General features: G+C 45.1%; 2 long non-coding RNA genes across 6 annotated transcripts in view; both read left to right on the top strand.

Annotated features, from left to right (window-relative positions):
• Positions 1 to 27,858, top strand: part of LOC109390260 (uncharacterized) — a 473,964-nt gene that overhangs the window by 418,317 nt on the left and 27,789 nt on the right. The window lies entirely within an intron of this gene.
• On the top strand, positions 9,873 to 11,971 carry LOC109390272 (uncharacterized). Its single transcript, XR_002125541.1, has 3 exons — positions 9,873 to 10,318; positions 11,661 to 11,705; positions 11,880 to 11,971. It is a non-coding gene; the product is annotated as an uncharacterized LOC109390272 (long non-coding RNA).

The following is a 27,858-nucleotide window of genomic DNA, read 5'->3' on the forward strand; positions in this document are numbered from 1 at the left end:
TGGGGGCTGGGGCGGGTGGGTGGATGTTCCTGGCCCTCTGTGTGGTCAGAGCCCACCTGGGGGTATAGACTGGAAGAGGCTAGGGTCTCTTCTGATCAGGAAAAGCATCTCAGCCTTGCAGCGGAGACTTTAGTTTTTGGCAGTGGGCAGCCAGAAGACTTGGTGCTATAGTTAACCACTGACCTGGGGAGGAGGGTACAAAGTCAAATCCTTGCCGGCAGCTATGATGTTTACTTTCCCTGAGACTGAGAATGTTCCAGATGAGATCGTCAAACGAGCGAAGCCTAAAATGTCTCTTCGCACTTGTGGCAGATGTAGTCTGCTCTGGTGCCTCTGGTCCAATCTGGTCCCTTGGAATCCGAATATTCCTGTAGTGTTTGCAGAAGGCTTAGCAAGCTCCCCCCACATTAAACACCAGATTTCAGGGAAGGGCTGGGGGAGAGGTGTGAGATGTGGGTACAAACTGATCTTTGCAGAAAGTGCAGGAGAAGAGTATGTTGCAGATGGGGAAGGGAGGCAAATATTCTTGGAAAGTTAAGTATCTTTGGGGGTAGACTTGACTGCTGGGGGTGGGGCATCAGCACTGGAGCTGGACGGACTTGGACTGCAGTTCAGACTTTGTTATTGATTGGGTTGTCGGAAAAGTCATGACGTATTTTTTTCGGCTTTTCGTTGCAACCCAATAATACCTAGGTGATCGGGGGTTTTGCTTAACCTCTCTGAACCTCAGATTTTTATCTAAAAAATGTGGATAATAGACTCCATCACCCAGGGTCATTGTGAAAATGAAATGAGAGGCTTGTGAAAATGCTAGTTGTAGGTCTTGGTCTCTCCTTCCTCCAATGATGGGGTTTGACCTTGCAGGGCGTTCAGAGAGGGAGGCAGGTGCTCCTGGTTCTTAACTGAGCTGATCTCCATGGTGGGGTGTAATCGACTGTAGCATGAAGTGGGCCACATCCAAAGGTGTGAGGAAGGTCTCGATGCAGAGCAGTGGGTGCTCAGGGGAGGGCGTGGTCAACCTTCCCATTGGTGCAGAGGAAGGGTCGCGCGGGCTGCAAGACCGTAGGGTCTTGGGAGGTGCTGAGAATTTTAACATTAGGGAGCTGAAAGAAAAAATGAGGGAGCTTTTTGTGCAAAGGGTATTGGAATTATGGCAGCAGTAGAAGGCATTTGCAGGTGACGTGGGTTGAGAAAGAGAAGGGGAACAGTGGGCCGTAAAACCTCAGAAATATTGGGGTCAATTTTGGAGACCCTAGAGTCCTGGCCTAAGGGCTATAGACTTCACTGAGGTCCAGAAGAAAAAACAGGATAGGAGACTGTCCTTTCCCTCCCCTCTTTCCCTCCCCCAGCCTTGGAACTTAACTTGCTTGGTACCTATGAGGTAGGTCCTCAGCAGAAGAGCCCTGTACGGTCTTCAGTGCTGGGTCTTCAGTGGGTGAGGAGGGGAGACTGTGGGGACGGGGTGTGGGGCACATCATTCTCCCCTCCATCACTTTCTCCTTCAGAACAATGGGAAGATCCTGTCCTGCCCACTGCTGGACGGACGGACGGACACACACACACACACACACACACACACACACACAGGGATGAGCCACCGTGTCCCACCATCAGCATGCTGGGAGTGGGTATGCTGGGTATGCTGCCATCCCCCCATGTCTCCTGGAGGCAGGTTCTCTTTTGCCCCATCCTGGGAGTCTGGCCTATGTTATTGATCAGAACTTGCCTTCTAGAAGCTTGGGCCAGATTCCCAGTGGAAAACCAGTGCTGACATTTAATTTAAAAGCCAAGATGCTACTTGGTAAAAGTTTGCTCTGTAATATCTGTTCTTCCTGTAGACCAAAGCTCCTTCCAAAGAAAACAGGCATTCTGACAATTTGAAATACCTCTCTGATGATTTTCTTAACAGGGAGGATATGTAAGCAGTGGGACACCACCCTACCTCAGTGAAATGGTGTAAGGATGAAGTTCCAGTGGTCTTGATGCAGATGGGGAAAGCAAGGGTCAAATAAGGAACAGGCTCTTTTCTATAACAAGTATTGATTAAGTGCATTCAATGTGAACGTTGTGGGTTCAAAGATAAAAGAAGCTCAGAGCAGTAAGTGTGATTTTTTTTATTAATTTTTATTTTTTAATTACAGTTAACATTCAGTATCATTTTATATTAGTTTCAGGTGTACATCAAAGCAGTTAGACATTTATATAACTTACGAAGTAATCCCCCAATTAGTCTAGTACTCACCTGGCACTATACATACTTATTACAATGTTATTGATTCTAGTCCCTGTGCTGTACTTTCCACCTCCATGACTGTTTTGTAACTACCAATGTGTACATCTTAATCCCTTCACCTTTTCACCTAGCCTCCCAGCCCCCTCCCATCTGGCAACCATCAGTTTGTTCTCTGTATCTATGAGGTTGTTTTTGTTTTGTGTGTTCGTTTATTTTGTTAGATTCCACATATAAGTGAGACCATATGGTATTTGTATTTCTATGCCTGATTATTTCACTTAGCATAATACCCTCTAGGTCCATCCATGTTGTCGCAAATGGTAAGATTTCATTCTTTTTTATGGCCAAGTAATATTCCATTTTATATATATATATATATATATATATATATATATATATATATATATATATATATATATATACACCACATCTCCTTTATCCAGTCATCTATTTATGGACACTTAGATTGCTTCCATATCTTGGCTGTTATAAATAACGCTGCAATGTACATAGGGGTGTATATATCTTTTCAAATTAGTGTTTTGGATTTCTTCAGCTAAATGCCCAGGAGTGGAACTGCTGTATCATAATGTAGTTTTTTTTTGTTTTTGTTTTGTTTTGTTTTTTACTTTTTGAGGAATCTCCATCAGTAAGTGTGATCTTTCAAACATACAAATGTGATTGTGTCATTTCTCTGGTTAAGACCCTTTAACAGCCCCCACTTTATGTGAAATAACCTCCTTAACATGGTTGGTAAGGTCCTGTATGATCTGACCACTACTCAGGGCTCTCCATACTTAGCTCATGCTTCTTGTCCCTCTTGTTGACCCAATTCCTCTGATACATTCAAACATGACAACCTTTTCTGGCCTCAGGCCCTCCTCACAGGCTGCGCTTTCTTACTGAAAATTCCTTTTCTCTGCTCTTCATAGTTGGCTACTGCTTATCCTTCAGGTTCTAGTTAAAATGTTATCTCCCTAAACGACCTTCCATGACCACTCTAGCTACTTTCTACCTCCATTATTCTTTGTCAAAGTACCTAGTTTGCTCCTTCTGCAGGACTGATAATAATTTAAAATTAATTATTTACTTGTCTGACACCTTCCTCACCCACTGGGTTGTAAGCTCTATCATGGCAGGCAACATGTCTCTTTTATTTCTTGATGGGTGAATACTATACCAACATGTGCTGGACATGGAGAAGATGCTGAGTTCATATTTTCTGAATAAATTCATGAATGCATGCATGTGTGCATGAATAAATGTGTGAATAGAGGCACAACCCTCCCCCCCATCCCCTAAGTGGCTCCTAGGGAGTCAAGCATTGAAGCCATTTCTGATAAACAATGGTCCTCTAGCTGAGCAGAGCCCAGGGCACTCTGTCCCTAAGGAGAGAGTGACTATTTCAGAATTAGAGATAGCTGTCCATAATAGGGTCAATTTGAGCTAGTTTTGGAGGGTGAGGCATTTTTTTTTTTAAGACTCTGCAGGGTAGGGAATTTCTGGCAGAGGAAGTAAACAACATGCCATATTAGATAAACAACATAGTTTTTAGTGTAAGTATGTCCCATGCAATATTTAGGGTATACTCATACCAAAATGTGTTTTTTGTTTATATGGAGTTCATATTTAACTTGACATTTGTATGTTATGTGGCAATTCTATATCTATTCTAGTATGGACCCGTAAGAGTACGGCATTTTTGTAAATGAGGGGTGCATGGAACTCAGACTGCTTTGGGGAGCATGGGATGTCAAGTACAAAGGCTTGAGGGCATTGCCATGTGAAAGTACCTAATGTCGGGCCAAGGAGCATGGCTTCCATTCCTCAAGAAATAGTTTATAAGCAGGAGGGCAGCTAGACCAGAATTGGCCAAACCTCTGAGCACCAACCCCACCTCCTTCCACTGGAGAGAAGTCCCCCCACCTAGATTGGAACTGGCAATACACATTCCAGAGTAGGAATGGGAATGTGTCTTTGGTCTGATTGACCATTATTTGTGGAGAATGTGTCTTCTAATTCTGTGAGCTGGGTACATTGCTTCCACTCACTGGGTGTTGGTTATCCCACAGCTAAAATGAAGGGGTTGACCAGATGTCTGTAAAGCCCCACTGAGTAGAAACAGCACTGAGGTCTTAGTTTAAGAACCTATAAAATATTCTAGTAGTAAAATTCAGGGAAGAGTTGCAAGGCAAAGATTTCAGTGTCCACTTGCAGTTTGCCTGTGTGATGTTCCTCCCTCCTCCCTTAGACAGTATGTTAGGAAGGGTCCCCTAGAAGTGGAGACTGAGACAGCAATGAATCTTGTGCAAGTGACTCATTGAAGGAGTATTTTTAGGAAAAGAAGACTGAGCAAAAGAACATAAGCTAAGGAAGGGTGTTTTTTCAAATGGAGACCTGTTTCAGCCTGACCTCCTGGAGAGCTCTGGAAAGTTGTCCTAACATGAAGTAATGGGTCCCAGTCATTCATTGGCTATGTGCTGCCACTGTTGGGGGGCACAGGGTGGGAATAACATCTCAGCTCACTCTGGTCATGTGGTCCCACCAGTCAAGGGCAATTCTCCAGGGAGGGTTGCAGCTGTGAGCTATTAGCAGCCAGCGTTCACAGCAGCTGGGGGATGGGTACACCCACTTGGCAAAGAGGATCTAGGCAGATAGGCGTCTACTACAGGTAACTAGTTCTCAGGGAGCTTAAGAAATGATGTGTAATTGGAAGTGTGAGTAAATATGAGCCTAACCAGGTAAGTCCAAAGACTCATCATATTATGTAAACAATTACAGGACATGTCTTTTTGCCTGAGACTCAGTTTCTATGTCTTTGAAATGGGAAAATTGGTTTACATTTTTTCTAAGGAGTCTATTACTACTCCAGTGTTCTGTAGTTCAACTGCCTTAGTTCACACTAGCTACTCATGTGTCTGTGTTTGCCCAAGTGAGTGTTCTTTGGTTTCTAGTCGTTACTGATTATAAGACTCTGTTCTACCTGGCTGAGCCTCATCTGTGAAATGGGAACCACAGCAGCACTGTGAAGATGAATGCAGAAATGTATAGAGAGTGCTGACCGTGCACCCTTCTCTCCATTTCCTGATACTAGTCACACACAGCTCTCAAAGAAACTTGGACCGTGTTGTCCTGGGGACTTCCTTATTTTCCTGATTGATCTCCATTTTTTTCCCCCAGTGGAGAAATGAAGGCAGTACTTCTTATTAAGTGAAGCAGGGAGGTCTGCAATCAGGCTGGGTATTTAGGAGCGGGGTTCAAGGAGTTGCCAGGGCTTATGAAATCTACCACAAGGCCGTTACCAGTTTTCTAACCCTTGTGTTCTCTACGCTGCTTCAGTTGGTGTCACGGGAGGCTTAAGGCAGCGGGACAGACCTAGATGGAACTTGTTCTCAGCACGTTGCCTTAGGAAAACCACACGCAGATGGGCTTGTACTGATTTGAGGAAACAGAAGGAAAATACTTCATGGTTTCAAAACTTGACATTTTTTAGCTTCCCACCAGATATGTCGTGTGTACTATATTTGTTGCACTTCTTGGCCTGACTTTCCAAGCTCAAGATTTAGAAATTATACTTGACTTTTCCTCCCACTATGGGCGAGAGACACAAAGAGAACACTGTGGGGTGGAGACAGGCTGTGGGCTTTGGAGATGTCCAGACCAAGGTCCGATTAGTGGCTCTGGTGTTGTCGCCACGTGCTCACTCATCTGCCTTACTCCCCTCGTCTGCGAAGTGGGAATAGTCCCTGGTTCCCAGGGATGACACAAGCTCACAGGGGAGTCAGTGTTTACACAGTGCTCCCATCAGGCTGCATGCATAGTAGGTCATCACGCATCATGATAAGAGCTTACTGAAGTAGCTCTCTTGATGTTGTTATTCCCAAGAAAGCTAGTGAGAGTCCTATGACAATACATGTTAGAGGCGGAATTTAAACCAGTATGTCTCACTCCGTATGGGGGCATGTACCACTCTTCTAGTCTGTCTCCTTCCTCTGTTAGCTCCTTCTCTTCCCACCCAGCTTCGGGAGGCAGCTGCCTAGCCTTGGTCTCCAGGTCTCATGAACTGACCTCCTATGGAAAGAATTCCCAATCTGCGGGATGGAGGGGGTCTCTAAAAATTGTCACAGAAAGAGAATCTGACTTCTGTTGGCAGTGACAGATGGATAGCACCATCAGTGATGAGAATGAGGTTCTCAGGAAGTGCAAACTCCTATCAGTGACACAAGTTAAAAGGCAGGATGACATGCTATGTGATAGAAGTGGGGGCGGAAGTGGGGAGGTAGATACATTGGGACTACCCACACCTGTTCATCGTGAGGCCTGTGGGAGCCTCCTGAGGGGCCGGCAGGTAGGGGAGGGGAGGTTGATTTGGGTCTAGGACATGGGGAGCCCACCCAGTCATATATTTGGAGTCCCAGGCAGGAAGGGGGGGTACAGATGAGGGTATACATTTTGCTGTTAATGGGGGAGATTGGCTACATCTAGAATAGCATCCCCACCCAGGGTGGGCTCAACGTTGCGGGGCCGAGTCGGCGTTCACATGGCTGCAGGCACACGTTGCCCCATCACGGGCCCTGCTCCGACCGAGGACCCGGGGCGTTGTGGTATGCAGAGTGCAGTGCCGCCCTCCTGGGGAGGTGGGACTGGCAAGGCTCAGCATTGTCAGAGCCCACCTGTGGAGCTGGAGGGCTCGACAGAGAAGGCATGAGTGTGGGGCTCCCCAGTGTTAGAAAGGGGCTCACTCTAGGCGCGGCAGTTTCTGGCATGGAGGACACAGCCCACTAAGTGGCCTGGAAGATGGAATCTGTAGGCACCATGCCCTCATTTCTTGGGCCTTCTCTATTTCCATCAGAATGACTCTGGTGACTTGGCTGCCGCTATGCCTCTGATCCCCATGCTTGCTCTTCTCCTTACTGGTTCTCAGTTTGTAACTTTGTCTCAGCTCCTCCAGAACCCGGACAGGTCTATCCCCTGCTCTATACCTGCCCCCTGGCTCGCTTTCCCAAAGCAGCAGTCTGATGGTCATCCTGCGGGGGAAACGCCCATCCCCATGCCTCCCCGGGACCCCACCTCTTCCTCCGTCTTCCCACATCTGACTGCCTACACCTCCCCCCAGGGGTGGTGCCCATGACCCCAAACTGTCAGCCTGCTTTTTCATGCTCTCTTAGAGCGCGTTACAGACACATTGTGCAAAGAACTTGCATTTCCAGAACACACGGGCATGCAGTTTGGTCTGTGTTTTACTACCAGGAGAGGAGTGTGCTGGGGGTGCGTCCTGAGGTGCAGGCCTCACCCAGGACTGCTGGAGCTGGGCCCTCGCTCCGGGGCAGGTGGGTTTCTGCCGTTCAGCACCTTCTCCTGGTCATCCAGGCCCCGAGGCAGCCTGATACTGCAGAGAGGTCTCCATCTTTTGGCCCACATGCCTCCATGGAATGTTCTTTCCAAACCCTTTAGCTCCAACATTGGAACAAAAAATATTCTCCCACCTTGGGAAGTTTCTGGCTGTGTGGCCTGCTCAGGGTGTGTGCTGTGTGTGGCAGGTGTGGGACCTGGCCCCCCACGCCCCGCCACATCACTGCCTTAATAGCTGAGCAGATCCCTCCCTGAGACTGCTTTGGCCTCTCTTCCTGCTCCTCCCGCCTCCACCCTCCCTCTGAACATGCTGCAGATTTCTCTCTGCTGTAAGCTCTTCCCACCTCCCTTTCCTTGACAAATCCCTGCTCATGTTTCATCACTGACCCCAGGTATCACCTTTCAGGGGGAGCCTCCTACCCAGACTCGACTTCACCTTTATCCATCTCCATTTGGCACCCTCCTCCCTATAATATTCCATGGCTCTGTCTTCACAGTGGGATGTTGGCATGGTCAGGGCATGGGCCACTGTCTTAGTCTGTCTGGGCTGCTGTAACAAAATACCACCGACCCAGTGGCTTACAAACAACAGAAATGTACTGCTTATAGCTCTGCAGGCTGAGAAGTCCAAGATCAAGGTGCCAGCATGCTTTCCTTCTGCAAGGGACCCCTTTCCTGGCTCAGATCTTGCACCTTCTTGCAGCGTCCTCACGTGGTGGAAGCGGCTAGGGACCTTACTGGACCCTCTTTCATAAAGGCGTTAATCCCATTCATGCAGCCTCCACCCTCGTGACCTAAGCACCTCCCAAAGCCCTCCCCCAATGATACCATCACACGGGGCATTAGGATTTCAACATATGAATTTTGGGAGGACACAAATTTCAGACCGTAGTAGCCAGTCTAGCTGTGTTTGAGCAAAGTCCATAATCACCACAGTGTCTTCATCTGTGACGTGCAGATGGCAGTGGAGCCTCTCTCTGAGGCTGGGCCCCTAGTAACCTGGGCTGCCCCCCGCTATATATTTTTCATGTCTCACCCAAGAGGTTGGTGTAGTTTGTCTCTTTCAGGGAAGGGGCTGCTGATGTTCATCTCCGTCACCCCGGTGCCCAGGTCAGACTTACCGTATTTGCCGGCGTATAAGACGACCCCCTAACATTTCCACTCAAAATACAGAGTTTGTTATATACTCGCTGTATAAGACTACCCCCTCTTCCGCACACCTTCCACACACCAAATAAAAGGTAAAACAATATCAGATTTGATTTCAACATTTTAATTTATAATGAACGGTATGTGGAATGAAGTGGGCGGGCATCGGGAGGCCACTATGGCACGGGGCAAGCACTATGGGCAGTCTATCTGAAGTGTACCTGGCGTATAAGACCACCCCCCACTTGGAGGCATATTTTTCAGGGCCAAAAAATCGTCTTATACGCCGGCAAATACGGTAGTAGAAACTAAGTGCTCAAAACAAAGGGAATGAATAAAGAAGGGTGCGCCGAAACGCCTAGGGTCACTGGTTGAAAGCAGTAGGGCAAACAGGTTTATCCTTTTGATTGTATAGTAGCGGTATGAACAGTAGCTTAAAGCTCTTTCGTTCCTAGTCTGCTTCTAAAATAGACTGATTTACTCTGAGTATGGGACCATGTGAGTGTATATGTGTTCGGGGCAATTCCCTGGCCTCACAGTACCAGTTGAAAACCCTTGTCGTCCTGGCATGCAACAGACAGAGGAACAGACCCCTGAGGGATGGGTTTAGCCCTGGGTTGGCTGTGGGAGAAACCTGGGCATCTGACATTATTCTTATCCAGTGGCAGTGACTTAGGAGTAAATGCCTGACCTGGGGCCCTGGGGTGACTTAGACCTGGGGATTGAGGGTGGGTTTTGTTATACTTCTGAATAATTAAAGAGCAACTTCCATTTACGGGGGGTTTGCTTTGAAGGCCTCCCAGTGCATTAGTGGTCAAGTAGGCTGCATGTGTGTGAGTTTAAAAGGTGAGAGAGAGGCCCAGAGCCTAGAAGATCAATTTTACACCTTAAATAATTGTGTTCCATGCACCATGGCTGTGTCACAAGAAACACCATTTCCTGAAGACCTACCTTCAGCACAGCCAGCCGCGAGGGATCTGGAATGCAGGGTGAGCAGGTGGGTTCCATGTGCTTCTTGAGGTCAGACATGTTCCCAAGGATGGGCTCGTTCAGAACTAGGGCTTCTCAGAAAGCACTGAGTAGGCAGCTTCATGGGCAACAAGTCCGTTCTCTCCCTCTGAGCCTCAAGCTATTGTTTTTCTGTAAAACGGAATTAAAGGTGTCAGATGCGCCCATCTTTTGGGGTGGTTATGGTCAAAATTGGGTGAAGTGCTATAAAAATGAGTATTTGGGTTGCTATAAGGAAGTGCCACTTGTATTAGTCACTAGTGCCATTAGACAATTCAGTCATTAGCGTCCCTTGTTTGCCTTTGTGTGACCCTAGGCATTTCCCTCCTCCCTTGTACCTTGGTGCATAGCAACAGGTGTTTCCAGCTCAGAAGAAAAGGATGATTCGCTGGAGTAGACCGACTCCAGAAGCCCGCAGGGTTTCTGGGTGGTTCCCGGGTCCTCCACAGACTAAACTAGAAGCTCCCTGCTTGTTGATATGGGCAGGCATCAGAAGTTACTCAAAGGAGCGAACAGCCCTTCATGCCAAGCGTCAGCTACCATGTACAGAATTTACATGTAAAATGATGGTAATAGGTATGTCCCATGCTGGGTTTTTTTTTTCTTTTAAAATAGCACTGATAAGGCAGGCAGATATAAAGCATAGGAGGGAGCTAGGTAAATACACAGGGCTAGAATGAACTTTTTTCTCAACTTCCAATCTTTCCCTCAATCAAAGAAATGTTCATATAGTTTTGAAAAGACAGAAACAGGCTTGGGCTCAGAGTTGAGGGATTGGTAACAGAATTCCAGCTTGGACAATTCTTCGCACCTGCCATAGGTGTGCTCGTGCCTGCCTGTTTCTGTAAACACATGATGTGTGCATAAAGCCGTTCCCGGCTTCAATGGGGATGAGATCTACCTATGGTGGGCTTTAGCTGGGAAATTCTCAATGCCTGAACAGTGTCATGACATGGCTAATGGAGCGGCCATCATATATTTTAATTATGACCAGGAAGTAACTTTTTAAATAGAATGGGTGAGTGCAAACATTTGGCGACTTCCTGCATGAGTGCAAATGAAAAGCAATTATATCAGGGCTGGGTTTTTTTTTTTTCTTCTTTAAGAACAACTTCCTGTGTGTGGCAATAAGAAGCTTTCAGGAAGTTATTGTTCCTGGCACTGCTGGTGTTTAAGCACCAGAATAAACCTGCATTCAGTAATTTAAAGTAATTTTGTTGTCCAAGTTAATTAATGGAGTGATTCTTGATGGTTGACAATGAAATATAAGAACAGCGTGAGGCAGTTCCTCCATTTTTTAAAAAGAGTCGGGCCTACTCCATTTCAATTTAGAGCCACCATCACATCATTATCTGAAAACAGGGCTGATGAGCTTCTCTGGGTCAGACATGAAATAACCCAAACCTGTACTTCTCAAATTTTAGTGTTCATATAGTGAATAATCTGAATATCTTTTCAAAATGCAGGATATGATCAGAGATCTTACATTTGTAACAATCTCTCAGGTAAAACCTGTGAACCCCAGTTTAGGATGTGTTTGAGACCACGAAACCTGAAGCCTCAGGTCTTGTGATCCGGGAGCCTCAGGCTGCGTGCCCTGCATGAAAGTGACTTATTTATGCCAGACAGTTACATGTAACTTGAAGCATTAGCTTGGGGATCTGTAAATTTTGAGCCTAGGTTCCAGCTTTTCTCCTCTCCCTGGGTGATAAGCTATGTAGTCACTCTGAGCTTCCATAACCTCATGCTTCCAAGGAAGCTTTAAAACGAGAGTATTGTTAAGGTCGTTCTACTTGACTAAGCTACGAACAGCGAGGGCCTTGCCTCTGTCTTCTTCGCTGTGGTTTCCTTACACAGCCGGCATGGAACGCTGAGGTCGAAGGCATATATGATAACGATCAATGTGTTTTTTTCTCAGATCTGGTCTAGAGCTTCATCCCAGTATGACACCCGCGGTCTAAATGTGAGTGACCTTGAGCCGCTTCTCCCCCCAGTCATAAGTAATAAGGCTACTGGGAGTTTACAGTTTAAACATTGTAACCATGAGCACATAATAGCTCATACCATCCTCCTAAGAGCCAGTGAGGTAGATGTCCTTGTCCCACTGTCATCGACACATCATTGTTCTTCTTTTCAGAGGTGAAGCCAGGTGCTTCAGATCCCGCTGGTAATAAGTGGAGGAGACAGAATTCACAACCAGGTCTTCTGACCCTAAATCCAACAGTTAGCAGAGAAGTCAAGAACATCTGCATCGGCTTTCAAATTTTAAGGAGACAGATGAAATAACACATTCACTACTTTGGAGAAAAGTGTGAAATGACTGTCATTTTTGGGGTCTGGGTTGTGAGGTGTGTTCTTGGGAGTTTGGTGCCTGGATGATGACAGTTACGGGGAAACTGGAGCAGGCCTTACACAGTCGCAAGCTTACTGCTCTGTACAGTTAGAGCCAATAGCACCCAGGCTGTTCTCTTCTCACCAAATCCTTACAACAGCCCCATGTGGTCAGTACTATAACTCTTACCTTTAATATGAAAAAGTTTTGATACGGAAAGGTGACATGACTTGCCTAAGATTGCAGAAATAAAAGTTGGCCAAGCCAAAATTTAAACTTGAGATCAGCCTGACTGCAGAGCTCAAGTTCTAAGTTTGATATTGTGATTTTTTAATAAAAGCTTACCTCAATGATCCACCTTTGTTTGACTGGTACCACACGAAGAGAAGGAGCCAGTGTCTACACCGGGTATGTCGCAGGACTTCAAGGGGTCCATGATGGTGGCAAAGGCACAGGCATGAGAAACCCCAACATGAGGCTGGTCTCGGGGATACCAGCTGCTCCTACATACTTCTGCTCTCCTGTTAACACTTAAATGCCATGGTATTTCTTAAACAGGGGGGCAGATAACTGCTCTCACACTCTCACTGGAGCGTATCTGACAGAATGTACCTTATTTATCCTCCTGTTACATAACCAAGCTCAGAGCCATACTGAGTGCAGTCTGTTGGTGCACGAAGCATTCTGACTCCTAGTGTTGCTACCAGGTGAGCACACAGTTTTCTCCAGCCTTTCCCCTATTTGCACGTATAGAATGCAAGATTAACAAGTATTACATTTTCCCATTAAAGGCTACAGTCACCTATCACAGGGACACTGTCGCTTGAGCTATGTGGCTGAGAAAGAGCCTACATTTGGACCAAAATGACATTCCCTCTAGACGTTCTGACACATCAGAGGCCTTATGGGGCAATGGGAATTTTCAGAACAGGCCAAGCCAGATGAGCATGCGTGAAACCCATGTTGAGGATGTGTGTGTGGGGGGGACTCCAGTGTTAAGGTCAAGGGCACCTGAAGTTGTAGCACTCAGCAACAGACCGTTTTGGAGATGGAGAGGCACCCACTATAGAAGTGGGATTTTAGGCTCTCTAGGTTAATGATGACTTTATTGATATTCAGTGCTGGGGATTACTGGTAAGGCTTTGGTCCTAATTCACCTCACAGTGTATGATCTATAATAAAGGGCTGTTGGACTGGAGAGTTTCCATCCAAATCAAGGGCTGAGTTCACAGGGCTCTTTTGTTTGTAACATGTCTACTCCCAAGAGGTAGAGGCAGTCAAAAGTGGGGGTGACCAGGAATGTGGAGGAACTCAGGTAATGGCATTTTAGCAAGAACTGGAAGGCACTGTGATGGTTAGCTAAGAGGAGAGATTCTCATGGGGAAGGAAAATTGTTTTTAGATTCCTGTAGGACTGATTATTCAATGATAGTCAAAATGTTCAGTTTGATACAAGATATAACGGGAGGAGGGAGCTACATGGAGTGAGATTTTACCTAGATGGAAAGTGCCTTGAGGTCAAGGGGCCATGTCTTTCCATAAAATCTCCGTGTGTGGCATTGTGTCAACCACACCATCCAATATGTTTGTTGACATGAACTGAACAAGGCGACTAACCTTATTAGATGAAGGACTTCCTAGGAATCAGAACTGTCTGAAAATTATAAGTGCTTCCTGGGCTGGTTATCAGTTCTGTCACTAGATATTTATGATTATCAGAGTCTGGATAGTCATCTATCCATGTGAGAGAGTTTGTCCAAAATCACCTAGATAGGTGATTTTCTGAGATTCCACGGTGATAGAAATATTGGTAACTAACAGACACCTCACCGTAAATGTCACTCATTATATCAGTCCTTGATATAAGCTGACTGTAAGTGGATTTGGGGTCTGAGTGGCAAATACCCTGAAGTAGGAGGGTGAGAATCAGCTGGGCAGGAGGACAAAGCAGCGGAGTCCAAGTCCCTGGTTAAACATGTACCTTTCTAACTGGTTGGTTCTAATGTCGCCTGGAGACCTCATGTCTTTTCCCGAGAACCTGTCTGGCTGCTCTGCCAAGGTCTTAGTGGCTTATCTTTTACTGAGTCTAGTGGGACTAGAGAGTAACTTCCACCTCTACCAACTAGATATATTAGTTATCATTTCTCTATTATCAGGCTTTACCCCCTCCTTGAATCAAGAGTTTGACAGATGCCTACTTACACTGCACGCATGTAGCCAGCCAGTCCTCTCTTCCTCGTTCTTGGAAGGTGCACTGCAGTGGGCTTCAGGGGAGCTGCCATGAACTTCCATGTGACTGTGGCCAAGTCAGCTAACCTCTGGAAAAGGAGGGAGCCAATGAGTTTCCTCCTAGCATCGTTGCCTTCTCTACCGTATCACTGCAATGTGCACCATCAGCCCAGTGCCCGATAAAGAAGACCTATTTCCTCATTTAAGGGAACTTTGGACCTAGATGAGTCCCACAGGTGAGAACTCACAGCAACAACCAAAACCACACAACTGGGGAGAATTGGTTGTGTTGAAAGAAAAGAGGAGGCAGTAAGCTCTGACAAGGGTTAGTAGGAGAGGGAGAAATCCTAGGGAGGAATTCCTAGAAAAGCTGGGTTTCTATTTTTAAGTAAGAATTAAACTGATGGAAAGAACCAGGGCAAAAGGGCTCCCCAGACATGGTGGGGAAGGAACACGGAGTATAAAATCGCAAGTACTCAAGAAGGTGGAGAGCAAACTATGTTTTGTTTCATACGGGTGAGTTTTGAGGCCAGGCCCTGGACATCTTTAAATGCCAGGCTTAGGATGAACGACCTTCCAATGAATGGATGTGGTAGGGAGCCTTTGAAGGTTGAATGGGGCAACGCCCTATAAACAGCTTTTTGGGAAACATAGTCCACTGTCCTCCAGGTGGCCAGACTGATTGCATGGGCCAGAGTTAGAAGGCAGAGAAACTAGGCAGAAATGTCTTATTCCAACTTGGCTATTTTTCTACTGGGGAAAAAAAAGAAAGAAAGAAAACCCTAAGCTTCTAATGAACTGCCTTTTATTATGACACAAAAGCCATAAAAGTAGTGATGTATATAAAAGCAGCGCAGGATGTTTTTAGTGGCTTTATGAAATAAAAACAGCAGTAGATGGTTAAAATTGGAATGTCCCGCATCAGGTTATAACCATCTGAGTTTGGGAACTTAGAGCAGCAATGCAATCATATTTTTATAGCTCTAGCTCGGTCTTTTCACTCAGATAACTGAACTATGAGTGGGTGAGAAGGGAAAACCCGGCAAATCAATGCCATTAAATAGCAAAGGATGAAAGTCTTTGAATTTCAATGGCCACAGCTGCTACCAGCTTGATAAAAGAATCGTTATTTCTCCAAATTCGAAATACATATGCTCTGAGTAAGGGTAAGATTGATACTTGGGAGATCAGGCTCCCTAACCAAATACCGTGATTGGTAGGAAGCAGTCATACTGGACACAGGGCTTGAGACGGGCCTTGAAGAATGAGTCATGAGAGGTGCAGATGGACAGATAGGAGGACACTCAGGTAGCATGACTATAAAAAGAACTTGAACTGTTACACAGGACTACTCAATATCTGTAAAGTCTCAATCATCAACTCTCCAGCCTAATGCTGGCATAAGGTTCAAACAGAACTGCATCAAGTTCAGCTCTACCACTCATGAGCTGTGGCCTTAACTTCTCTATCTGTCAGCAAATGGGGTTATCATACCTCACAGCACTGGCATGATACTAAATGAGATGCCATAAACAAAGTGCCAACATGGTGGCTGCCCAACAAGTATTGGCTCCCGGATCAGGTCTTCACCTTGGCTTCCAAGTACAACCTATGAGAGTTCAGGGTGACAGCTTCTTGGTGAACCCAAGTTTACCCAGCCAAGGTTGTCTGCCCTTGGTACAGGTCACTGTCAATTGTGATGTGGAAATCGTGCTCTGCACCCCTTCAGAGTATCTTGATCTATATGAAATTAATCTAGAAAACACATCCTAAATCGCCTCTAGAGATTTCCTTTCCCTGTGTTTCTCTAAAAGGCTCACCACTTCAATCATGGAAGGGACTGCTTACTCTTTCTGAAGGACACATTCCCTTGAAAACAACCTTTGGGGCCTCTGGAAAGGCTCTGAGATGCCACTTCTCACCTGCTCATGTGACGTGAGACTCCTAAGTTAGGGGGTTACCAGATAAAATGCATGACTCCCAGTTAAGTTTTCATTTGTGATAAAATAACAAGTATTTTACAGTACAAGTGATGTTTTAGATACACTTATACTAACAAAAAATGTTGTTTATCTGAAATGAAAATATAACTGGATATCATATTTTTATTTGCTATGTCTGATATCCCTATACCTGTGCCCAGGGAGCCCAGTTGGGTCAATTTTGAAATTAGACAGACATGAGGGTTCAAATCCTCAAATAGTCACTTATTGGCTGTATAACTTTTCACTTAATCTCTGTGAAAAGTCCTTGTATTAACCAAAATAATTATGGATGAAGACACTCCTTTTAGAGTCACTAAAATGATAAGGTGAAATAGCACAGGCCAATACGACTAGCATACCTCCCAGTGCATAACAGAAGTGCCACATCTGTTAAAGTGACTTCCTGTGCTGTTTGTTAAAGCACTTTATAAATAGTGCAACTCCCAGAAACTGTACAGACTAATTATTGCTATTTTTTCCCTAAACCATCCAATGGGGAGATGGCACTTTTGAGATTGTAACTCAAGTATTCAAACTCCCACTCCAGGGCTTGCTCCGATTTCCCACTCTCTCTGGAAGCCTTTCTCACACGAGTAAGTACTGTCTTCAGTCAACTGGAGGAAGACTCAGAATATAATGTATTCCCAACATTTGCAATGTGGTCTGTTGCTGTGCCTTGCTTTAAAGTAGGGTCCTGGAGGGCCGGCCGAGTGGCTCAGTTGGTTAAGAGCTCACTCAAGAGTTTGAGCTCTGAGCAACAGCGGTTCAATTCCTGGCCCAAGCTGAGCTGCTGCTGAGATGCCAACAGTTGGCAGGATGGCTCAGCTAAAAAATATATAAAATAAAATAAAGTAGGGTCATGGAAAGCAGGATTCCTCGGGAAAGCATTTTGATCTTCTGTGATTTTGTTTCCAAAGATGGGAAATTGATTTTAGGTAAAGTATTGAGAGGTGTGGGGGTGCTGGAGCCAGAGTCGGTCTCGCCCTGCACATATGAACGATCTACAACAGCACCGGCCATTGAATGTGAACAGTGAAGACACTCTCTTGCTTGGTATTAAATATACGAACTCCAGAGCTCATATAAAATGTGAAGGTTTGTGTTATAACCGGTTTACAAAGGAGGAAAGGGAGGCTTGGTGGAGCTATGTCATCCTGCCCCGAATCACACAGCTAGTAAGAGGTAGAGCTGAGATTCAAACCCAAGCCTGACTCACACCAGATGCCATTTCTTTTCCGCTGCCCAAAGCTCCCTCTGCTTTTCTCTTGTTTTTCAGCTTTTCTGAGCAATGAGAAAGACACAAAGCAGCTGGTTCATGAACCAAGAACATGCCTCGCCTTCCTCCTCCCACAACCCCTGAAAAGGTAGAAAGAAACGGCGTCCTATGAAATTTCTATAGTCCCCTTAGGGACTACAGCCGGGAATGCCTTGTGGCTGGACGCACAATGCCTGCAGTGCTGAGTTTCACCTTCCATATTTCCTCAGCCACAAAAGCCATTCATTGCCACCTCAGCCCCAGTATAGCTAGTCCCTTGTTCTAAGCCTGAGAAATCCCCCCAGGATCTTACTTCAGAGACAGAGGGGCCACACCAGGGCCTGGAGGTACGAGTGATGGAGAGCAGCAGGATCTAAGACAGTCCTGTCTATTTATTGCCATGCTGTGGTCTGAAGAGAGAACATTGGTCATGCTGATGACCAGTGACCTCCCTGTCCAGCTAATGGACATGAACTGTTGTGACATGAACTGACCCATGCTCCGAGCACAGGGTGTCCTGATGTGGTCACAGAAACAAGAAAGTGCACTTCTTCCAAAGTCCAAGACTTAAGGCTCTGGGTCTGCACTTGAGTGCACAAAGATAACTATCATTGTCATTATTATCATGGTTAGCAGTTAATACTTATTCACTGTACAGTAAGTTCCAGGCACCAGGGAACTGCTTAAACATGAATACAGTCCCTCTCTCTTAGCAACACCCCAAATCTGGTGAGAGATACAGACTCACAGGCAGTGTAAGCTGAAAGAGAACACAGGGAACACAGATATACACAAATCATGTATCTGCTAAGAGGTTCATATCCCAAATATGTAAAGAACTTATACAACTTGTGAAGATAAATAAGGAAACCTCATTTAAATGGAGTCAGCAAGGGAGCTCTCACACACGTACCACTGGTTGCAGCCCACATAACCAATGGAAGATGAGAATTATTTTGACAAGGGAGGATGTTTTTCACATAGGAGTTTCATCTCCTGTTTTTAAGGAAAGAAAGGAAGACCCCACCCTGCTCAGCAACCACTCGCTGATCATTGCTAGCGGCCAAGGACCAACCGCCACAACCTCAGTCTTACTCTCTTCAATGAACTTCTGTTCAAAACAACCCTCTCCAGTTTCCTCCTAAAACCTAATAAAAGTCGTCCTTCCTTTTGTCTCTTCGGACTTGCCGATGGTTTGCCATAGCTTGCTTATCCTGAAGTGCATTTCTCTGCTATTCCTGAAAAAAACTCATTTTGCTGATAAAATAACTGGCTATTTTACTTTTGTGGTTGACCAACTTGATACGAAACAAAACAAAACAACGACAACTAACTCAATTAAAAATCGGCAAGGGATCTGAACAGGCAATTTTGCAAAGAAGATATTCAAATGGCCAACAGGTACCCGGAAAATGTGCTAGACATCACTAATCATTAGGGAGTTGCAAATCAAAACCATGATGAGGTATCACTTCACACCTGGTAGAATGACTATCATAAAAAATACGAGAGATAACAAATGCTGGCAAGGATGTGGAGAAAAGGGAGCCCTTGTGGTCTATTGGTGGGAGTGTAAATTGGTGCAGCCACTATGGAAAACAATATGGAGGTTCCTCCAAAAATTAAAAGTAGAACTACTATATAGTCCAACAATTCCATTTCTGGTCATATGTCCGAAGGAGACAAAATCACTATGTCAAAGAGATGTCTGCACTCTCATGTTCATTGCAGCATTATTCACAATAGCCAAGACATGGAAACAACCTGTGTCTACCAACAGATGAATGGATAAAGTATATGTGCTACACACACACACACACACACACACACACACACACAATGGAATGCCACTCAGCCCTAAAAAAGGACATCCTGCCATTTGTGACAACATGGGTGGAACTTGGAGCATTATGCTAAGAAATAATCAGACAGGACAAATACTGTACGATCTCAGGTGTATGTGGAATAAAAAAAAAACCCAAACTTAGACAAAATGAGGTCACATTTGTGGTTTTCGGAGGCAGGGGCTAGGAGATGGGGGAATTCAGTGAAGGTGTTCAAAACATACAAGCGTCCACTTATAAGATAAACGGGCACTGGTGATGTAATATACCATATGAGGACTGTAGTTAGCAATGCTGTATGGTATAGTTGAAAATTACTAAGAGAGTAAATCCTAAAAGTTCTCATTGCAAGGAAAAAATTAATTTTTTTGTAAACAGATATTAACTAAACTTGTTCTGATAATCATTTCACAATATATACGTACATATGTCAAGTCATTATGCTGTACACCTTAAATCTATGCTGTTATATGCCAAGTGGATCTCAATAAAACAGGAAAAAAGAATACATGCCAAAATTCACGGTTGAAAGAGACGTTTTAAAACCTTTTCAACATTTCCAGCCTCTCCTGATGATGGAAGCCCTATCTCATTTTGTATCAAATATACATATACACAGTTCACCTTACACTTTCATTTTATAGTTTTGGCAAAATAACTTATATTGTTTATATAATTTAATGTATTATATTTATATGGAATTGTATGAGTTGAAGTACAGCTGACTATGGTTTTGTGGATGGTGAACTAAATGTTTATTCATTGTGATTTCTCAGTTTTCTTTTCGAATATATAAGCCAGTGCATCTGTGCTTTCCAGAACTCACTTTTGCAGGCTCTTGTCCATGTCACCGGCCCTGAGCTTCCTGTCTGTCGCGCGGCCGGGCTGACTCAGCTCTGACAAGGTGTAGGGCCTTGTCAGGGAATTGCATGGGGTTCGCCCAAGGAGCAGACAGTGAAGGGAGTGAAGAGGGGGACTGGTTCTTGAAAGATGAAGGGAGGAGGGACAAAGGACAGGACATTCAGGTGACTTTAGTCCAAAACCGAGGACTTCAGTCCAAAGGAAATGAAGAGCCATTTAAACAGAGGTGACGATCACAGTTATGGTTTAGAAAAATAATGTTGGTGGGTGGTTTGAAGGATGCCCTGGAAATAGGGGAATGGAAATCTCCATTCCAAGGAGTGGCAGAGAGAAGGAGCAGAGCAGAGGTGAGGATGGAGAGAAGCTGATAGAAAGCAGACAGAGCCGCTGAGAGCTGGACGCGAGGCCGGTCTGCGGAGCAGGTTTGGGGCTGTGGCTGTGGGTGAGCATCTGTGTGCTGTGTGGGAACCTCCGTAACAGCCGGGTTGCTGGGACACCTCATTCTTCCCAGGCTGCAACCAGAGGCTGAGGGTATCCATTAGCGCTGTGGGGTCTTTCCTTTCGGAGGAAGGAAAATGGGACTCAGGAATCTGACCTCTGACCCTGGCTGCTCACTGGCCTGCTGAGTGTGCTTGTTAAAATGTCAGCAGCCGTTTCTTCCATGGGAAACAGTTCATTCTCAGCCCCTGGCATGTGCGCACCCCAGGAGGGAGCCAAGGGGTCATGGGTGATGCCAGAGTCCTCGCTCCCTGCTGTTGCTGAGTCGGAAATACGGAGGCAGGAAACTCCAGAATTTATGGTGGACATGAGGCACACTAAACGAGCACAGCAGATGCGTGCGCAGAGCACTGTTTGCTAAGGCCAACTCCTGTCTTTATGTCAAATGGCAGAAATAACCAGAAGGATGATGTTGATACCAGTTAATGTTTACTGTGGACCTGACATGGTGCTAAGCAATTTTCGTGGGGTTTCTCCTTTAATCCTCGGGACTTTATAAGACAGGTTCAGGGAGGAAGGGTAACGGGCCCAAACAGGCACAGCTAAGGCTCTTTCTTACCCAGCTGCCAACTCGAGAGCCCACTCATTTAACATTTCCACGACTCTTGCTCTTTCGATTCACATAATTCAGTGGTTTGCCACCAGGGGTGATGTCAGTCCCCCCACCCCCACCCCCCATTCCTCCACACCCTGGACATTTGGCACAATCTGAGACATTGTTGATGGCCACAGCTGGGGGTGGGGTGTTGCTACCGGCATCTAGTAGGTAGAGGCAGAGATGATCCTGAACACCCTACGATGCACAGACCAGCCCGAGAGCTGAGAGTTGTCCCTCCCACAAGGTCTGAAATGCCCTGACCCAGAAGCTGGGGAAGGTAAACGTCCAATCAGCATTCGCACAGTTTTGGAACACTTTCCTCCACCCTCTTCTCTTCCTTTCTTCTACATTTCAGTTGTTTGTTCCTTCAATGAAGACATTGCAACCCTCCCCTGAAGGTTTTAGCCCCTTCCTTGCCATAAACAGATGGCTCGCCGTGGCTCAGTGTTCCTCTTTAATTGGAAAGGAAATCATACCCTATTTTCACCTGGTGGAGGAGAGAAGGTGTTCTCTCTGAAAACAATTGCGTATACGTAGGTACATCTTTAAAAAAATTACAGTTTGGGGGATGAGCTGGGACGCCGAGGACAGTGTTAATGCTGACACACCGTGTGTGTGTGGCGGATGCCCTAAAGAAACCAGACTGGTCCTAGAGAAAACAATTAGACGCGTGGTTTTTCATTCACCGCTGTTTTCAGAAGCGCCGCCAAAACATTTGAGAGGAAGACAAAGGGACCATTCATGACCAGCAGCCCACACGGGGAGAAGCAGAGCGCCCCTGGATAGAGAACGGCAGGCAGTCTGCCTGCTCCCACCATTAGAGCTTCATTAGCGGGGCAAACACAATTTAGAGAATCAATGAGGGAGCCGAACGCTGCTGCTGGTCAGACAGGGATCCTCCAAGGTAGCCCCCCGCCCCCCATCGCTGGGCCTGGGGAATTCGGCATACAAGGGGTCTCCGCCTAATTAATGTCCTTCGGAATGTTCAACGGCAGACACCCACAAGGAATCCGTGTGACTGTTTAATTACAGCTGGGCCTCTTTTGTCTCCAAACAGACTAGAGTCTGCTGGTTCCATGCAGTGCCATGGGGAAGCTTTCAAAGTCTCCCCATGAGCTGGCCTCCCTGTGTTTCTGTCACACCCCACGGGGGACAGGATTGTTTGTTTGTCCGAAAAGACCATTGAAAGTAGCAACCTATTGAACTTCAGGAACCCCTAGAAACAATGAGCATCTCATCAGCAGAGCAATTCAAACCTGGGCAGAAGAGCCTCTTGGCATGGAAGCAGAGAATTCAAGAACGAAATTCAGAAAGGAGGCGAGAGAGATTCCACTAGATTGAAGAGGCTCCCCAGATCTGAGCTTTTTGTTTTTAACAAAAATAAACAAGTCCTGTGTATTAAAAATGCCTGGTACAGCGTAGCAGCTTAATATTTACTAAATGATTGATTGATGGAATGGACAAACGAATCATTCTGTTGTTCTGAGGCCCAGGGGATACTTAAAGAATAAATATTTTAGCATAAATTCCCCATAGTAATGCAAACATTCTTCCATAAATTTAAGTTAGGGCGCAGATCTTCATCTGAAATCCGTTTGCTCATGCAGTGTCCTTGGCTTCATGGGAACCAACGGCTGGTTCTCTCTCTCTCTCTCTCTCTCTCTCTCTCTCTCTCTCTCTCTCTCTCTCTCTCTCTCTCTGTGTCTTTCTCTTTTATACACTCTTGTTGTATGCACTCTAAACTTCAGGGAAGACATTTGGGAAACAGTAATTGTGAGATCTTAGAAAAAAAAGTATAAGCCCAAGAAAACTACTGTTATTCTTTCCCTTGGAAAAGATTACTGGGTAAGTGCTGAGTTGTAACAACTTGCACAGAAAGCTGAATGAACATAAAGCCCCAAACAAAGTGCAGTCAAACCCAGGGCAGTGTTTAAGGCAAGAAAATGTCCTTGCCTTTTTATTTAAAGCCAAGTGGCTTAACAGGGTGCATGGAAAGTGAAATTTAATGATGTGAAGTTCAGAGGTTTGCTTATGGTCTCCTGGTCTGCCAATGACTCGCAGGGTGACCTTGAGGAATCCCTTCCCCTCTGAACCTCCATTTCTCTTCTGTAGAATGGAGACAATAATATCTGCCTAGCATAACATTAGGAGTATTTCTGAGTACCACTTAGAAATACTACTTATGTAAAGATTGTATAACTCAGTGACACCAACTATTTTGTCATCTTTTTCTGGTCATTTTATTACAACATCCAACAGTTTCGAGCTTGTGATGCCCCCACAATAACTCCTCACTACAGTAATTCAATCACTTCTATAGTAACTATCCTGGAATTGGAAGAAAATGAGATGGGAATATAACTTTCATTAACTATCAAAATATCTACAGTCACATTTGATGTCTCTCTCTCTCTCCCTCTCTCTCTCCCTCTCTCTCTCTCTCTCACACACACACACACAGCCCCCAGCTTCAGGCAGACCCCTGTCGTGGGGGAGCCCACAGCACTCATGTTGGTTTCTCTTCTGTTTCTGTCTGACTCTGGGTTTCTCTGTCTCTTTCAGTCCTCCTTTCAGACTACCTTTTTCTCCATCCCGCCTCACTCTGTGCTCGGCCTCTGTCTTACTCCCCTCCCCCATGCCTTCCTCCCTCTCTCTCCCATCACTCTGTGCCTTTCTCTTAGCTCCAGCCACGTTCTCTGGTTCCCTTTCTCCCTTGGGCTCATTCTCCTTGGTTCTGTCTCCCAGCATCTCTGAACGTCTCCATCTCTCTCTCTCTCTCTCTCTCTCTCTCTCTCTCTCTCTCTCTCTCTCCATCTCTCTCTCTCTCTCCATCTCTCTCACCCTCTCTCTCTCTCTCTCTCCCCCCCGTATCTCTCTCCCTCTCCCTCTCCCTCTCCCTCTCTCTCTCTCCAGATTGTGAATATATTTTCCACCTTCACTCACCCAAACCAAACTGGAGAATGAGAGCAAGGGATGGGCCAGCTCTTCTCCACTTCCAGAGCCTGACAATCTGGCCTCGAGCCCTGGCGCTGGCCAAGCTCCGAGTTGACCCAGGAGACCTCTCTGCTTGTTGGCAGGCAAGGAGCTGGGAGCCCTTGCCTGAGCTGTCATCCGTGGGCAGCACACGTGGACTAGGGGAGCCCATCAGTGATGTAGGGAACGAGGAGGGACACACACCCTTTTCAGGCCTCAGTTTCCAAACCTTACCCTAAACCCATCCTCCCACCTCTTCCATTGCGCCTCCTGAGAATAACTCATTCCCCCTTCGTTATCTGCACTGAGGGGTTCTTTGGAGAGTGGGCTTGTTTCTACTTGCTTCACCCTTCCCAAATAATTTACAATGACCATGAATTATCACTGTAGTAAGAAAAAGACTTTATACACTTCAGTGAGTGTGCTGAGCTTAGCCATCTTTTGGGCCCACCTTTCTGGTCTTCATATTCTACGACGCCTCCTAATTTTGCCAACTCAAGAACAAAAGACGGCAGCACGCGTGGGCCAATGTAGGTTTCTACACTGAGGAAAGTCATTCTACACAGGAAGAACGTCTGCTACTCTTTGGGGCTTAGAAGGAAGAATCTGAGGCTTGTAATCAGTATTTTAAAACTATTTCAAAGCAAGAAGGACTAATTAGTGGGTGATGGTCGCCTGCCCAAACAATCATTTGGCTGCTCTCAGCTTCTCTCCCAAGGAGTTGCTTCATCAGGCACGGGAGAGCATTGAAATGGTCTGATGGTGCCCAGTGAAACACCAAAATCCTGTGGATTTGGCAGCAGACACCCAGACTTTCAAAGATGCCCTGCACATGAGAACCTCACCCTTGATTCTTGAGTCATTTTAGGAGAGGGAGGCAATGTCTATGGCATTTGTTGGTCCTTTTTCTTATATCCTTCATCATAGCATCACAAAAACAAAATGCCCCATCCAAGCATGCCTTAGCTGTCTTACATTATCCCACAATTAGCACAATGATGGGTGATTAAGGCGGGTGGAGTGATATTGCTGTGAGTGACCTATTATTATCTGCAGATTACATTTTCCATGGAAATTAAATGAATTCTGTCAGAGCTCTGGAGCCAGAGAGAGAAGAAAATGCCTCATTGTTCAGTTCCTGCGAGCTGGAGAGACTGCACGTGGCGATAAAGAGACCTGTGTATGTGCCCACAAGGCGTGGGCTTCCCATTTGAAAGATGCATTTGTTACACAAAGCTCGAAATAGGAAATACATGTGGGCAGAAACAACAGAGATGAAAGGGGAGAAAACTAATTATTACTACCATTGCATATGTGTATGGGGTATTTATATAATGTGTAAAACTTCTTCTGTAGGGAAAGTGTTTGTCATATCAGTGAGAATGAAACTTGACCCCAAGAGGGGGTATCCTAAGTCTTCAACACTCTTAGCTCAGTGAGGAATTTTTGGGTTTTTTTGCTTGAAATTGTCCTCTGTATTCTTCTTTTCTCTCTACTTGTCTTCCAATGAATCTCTCTCTCTCTCTCTCTCTCTCTCTCTCTCTTTCTTTTCCCTCCCCCCACTCTCTCTCTCCCTCTACCTCTCTCTTTCTCTCCTGCCTTTTATTTTTCTTTATCAGTCACATGGCAGGTATCAATATTAAAGAAAGAATGAGAGAAAAACTAACACTGCCTGAAGTCACAGTGGTTTGGAGAAACAGTATAACTGAAACCTATAGAAGGTCCACGATTTAGAGACCTTTCCTTGGATGGGACAACATATCGCCAAGCGAGTGTTCTGTAATATGGAGAAAAATGGAGTTTCCTCATCCTCCTGGGGAAAGGAGATAGCTCTGAGCAGTGATCCAGTGATCGTGTTTTCTCAACTGGAAAAGGAGATGGAGAAGTTTGAATCAAGTCTATTAGAGGTCTCTTCTAGTTCTGATCTCACACATAAATGATTAGTACCTTGACTCATTCATCCGTAAGTAGTTTTGAAGCAACTCACCATTAACAAGACATTGTGCTGGGTATTGGAGAAGATTCAATTTGGGTAAAATACATACAGCTAGTTAGCGAAATCCTAAACAAACCCTTTCTACTACGTGCCCAATAAAACCCTTCTATTTTGAGCAGCCTTGTTCTCAAAAGTATGAAGACTATCAGCATCTGTGCATTCCTGTGGAGCTTGTGTCCAAACCGGAGCAGAAGGACTGTGAGTGGAAATCCAGCTTCAAGTGATTAGCAAGAGGGTTTAGTAGCCCTGGTACAAGCCTGCGGCTTAGCCAAGTATGTTTCTGGGGAGTGGGATCCTCTATAGACACTTGAATAATGACTAGTAAAAACCAGATTCTTGAACTCATCTTTCTCGTCAATGGGTGCTGCAGACATACTGCAGAGTTGTTTTTGGTTAGTACTTTTTTTTTTTCTTTTGAATTTTCTGGTACACAACTCATCATGAATATAACAAATGGGGATGGAAAAGTATAAGAAAACCTTCCCACAGGCACTGTGGAAGTGATGGTGATAATGTGCATTTTGGCCATTAGGAAATTGCTGGGACACTGTACTCAAGGAAGCATAATGCAGTGGTGTTCCAATGTGAGTACATCCGATTCACTCATGGAAATTGTGAAGCATTAAGAGTCTGGGAAACACCCTCCCATCCACCCAATTTGATTCAGTCAGTCTGGGCTGGGACCAGAGAGCCTTGGCACCCTTGTCAAAAATCAATTGATTGTAAATGTAAGAATTTATTTCTCGATTCTCAATTCTATTCCACAGATGGCTATCCTTATACTAGTACCACATTGTCTTGGTTCCTGTACCTTTGCAATAAATTTTGAAATCAGGACATGTGAGTTTTCCAATTTGTTCCCCCATCCCCCACCCCGAGATTGATTTGGTTATTCTGGGTCCGTTGCTTTTCCATATAAATATTAGGATCAGCTTGCCAATTTCTGCAGGAGAAAATAGGGCAGGTAAAATTTTGATGAGATTGTGTTGAAGTTATATATCAATTTGGGGAGCATTGCCATCTTAATAGTAAGGCTTCCAATTCATAATCATGGGATAATACACCATTTATTTTTATATTTTTTTCTATTTCTATCCATAATGTTTTGTAGTTTTCAGGGTATATGTCTTACCCTTTTTTGTTGTTGCTGTTAAATTTGTTCCTAAGTATTTTATTCTTTTGATTCTATTATTTTGGAATTGGTTTCTTAATTTATTTTCAGATATTTCATTCCTAGTGTATAGAAACACAATTGATCTTTTGTATGTTGCTGTTGTATCCTGCAACCTTGTTAAAGTCATTTATTAGTTCTGATAGGTTTTTATTTTAAGTGAATTCCTCAGGATTTCCTATATATAAGATCATGTTACCTTCAAGTAGTTAGTTTACTTCTTCCTAGCCAATCTGGATGCTTTTAATTGCTTTTTCTTATCTAAATGCCCTGGCTAGAACCTCCAATATGATGTTGCAAAGAAGTGATGAGTGCAGTCATCCTTTTCTTCTTTTTGATCTCAGGCAGGGACACCATGCTGTCTTTTACCTCTAA

The sequence above is a fragment of the Hipposideros armiger genome, unplaced genomic scaffold (assembly GCF_001890085.2).
Source record: "Hipposideros armiger isolate ML-2016 unplaced genomic scaffold, ASM189008v1 scaffold_9, whole genome shotgun sequence".
Taxonomy (NCBI): Eukaryota; Metazoa; Chordata; class Mammalia; order Chiroptera; family Hipposideridae; genus Hipposideros; species Hipposideros armiger.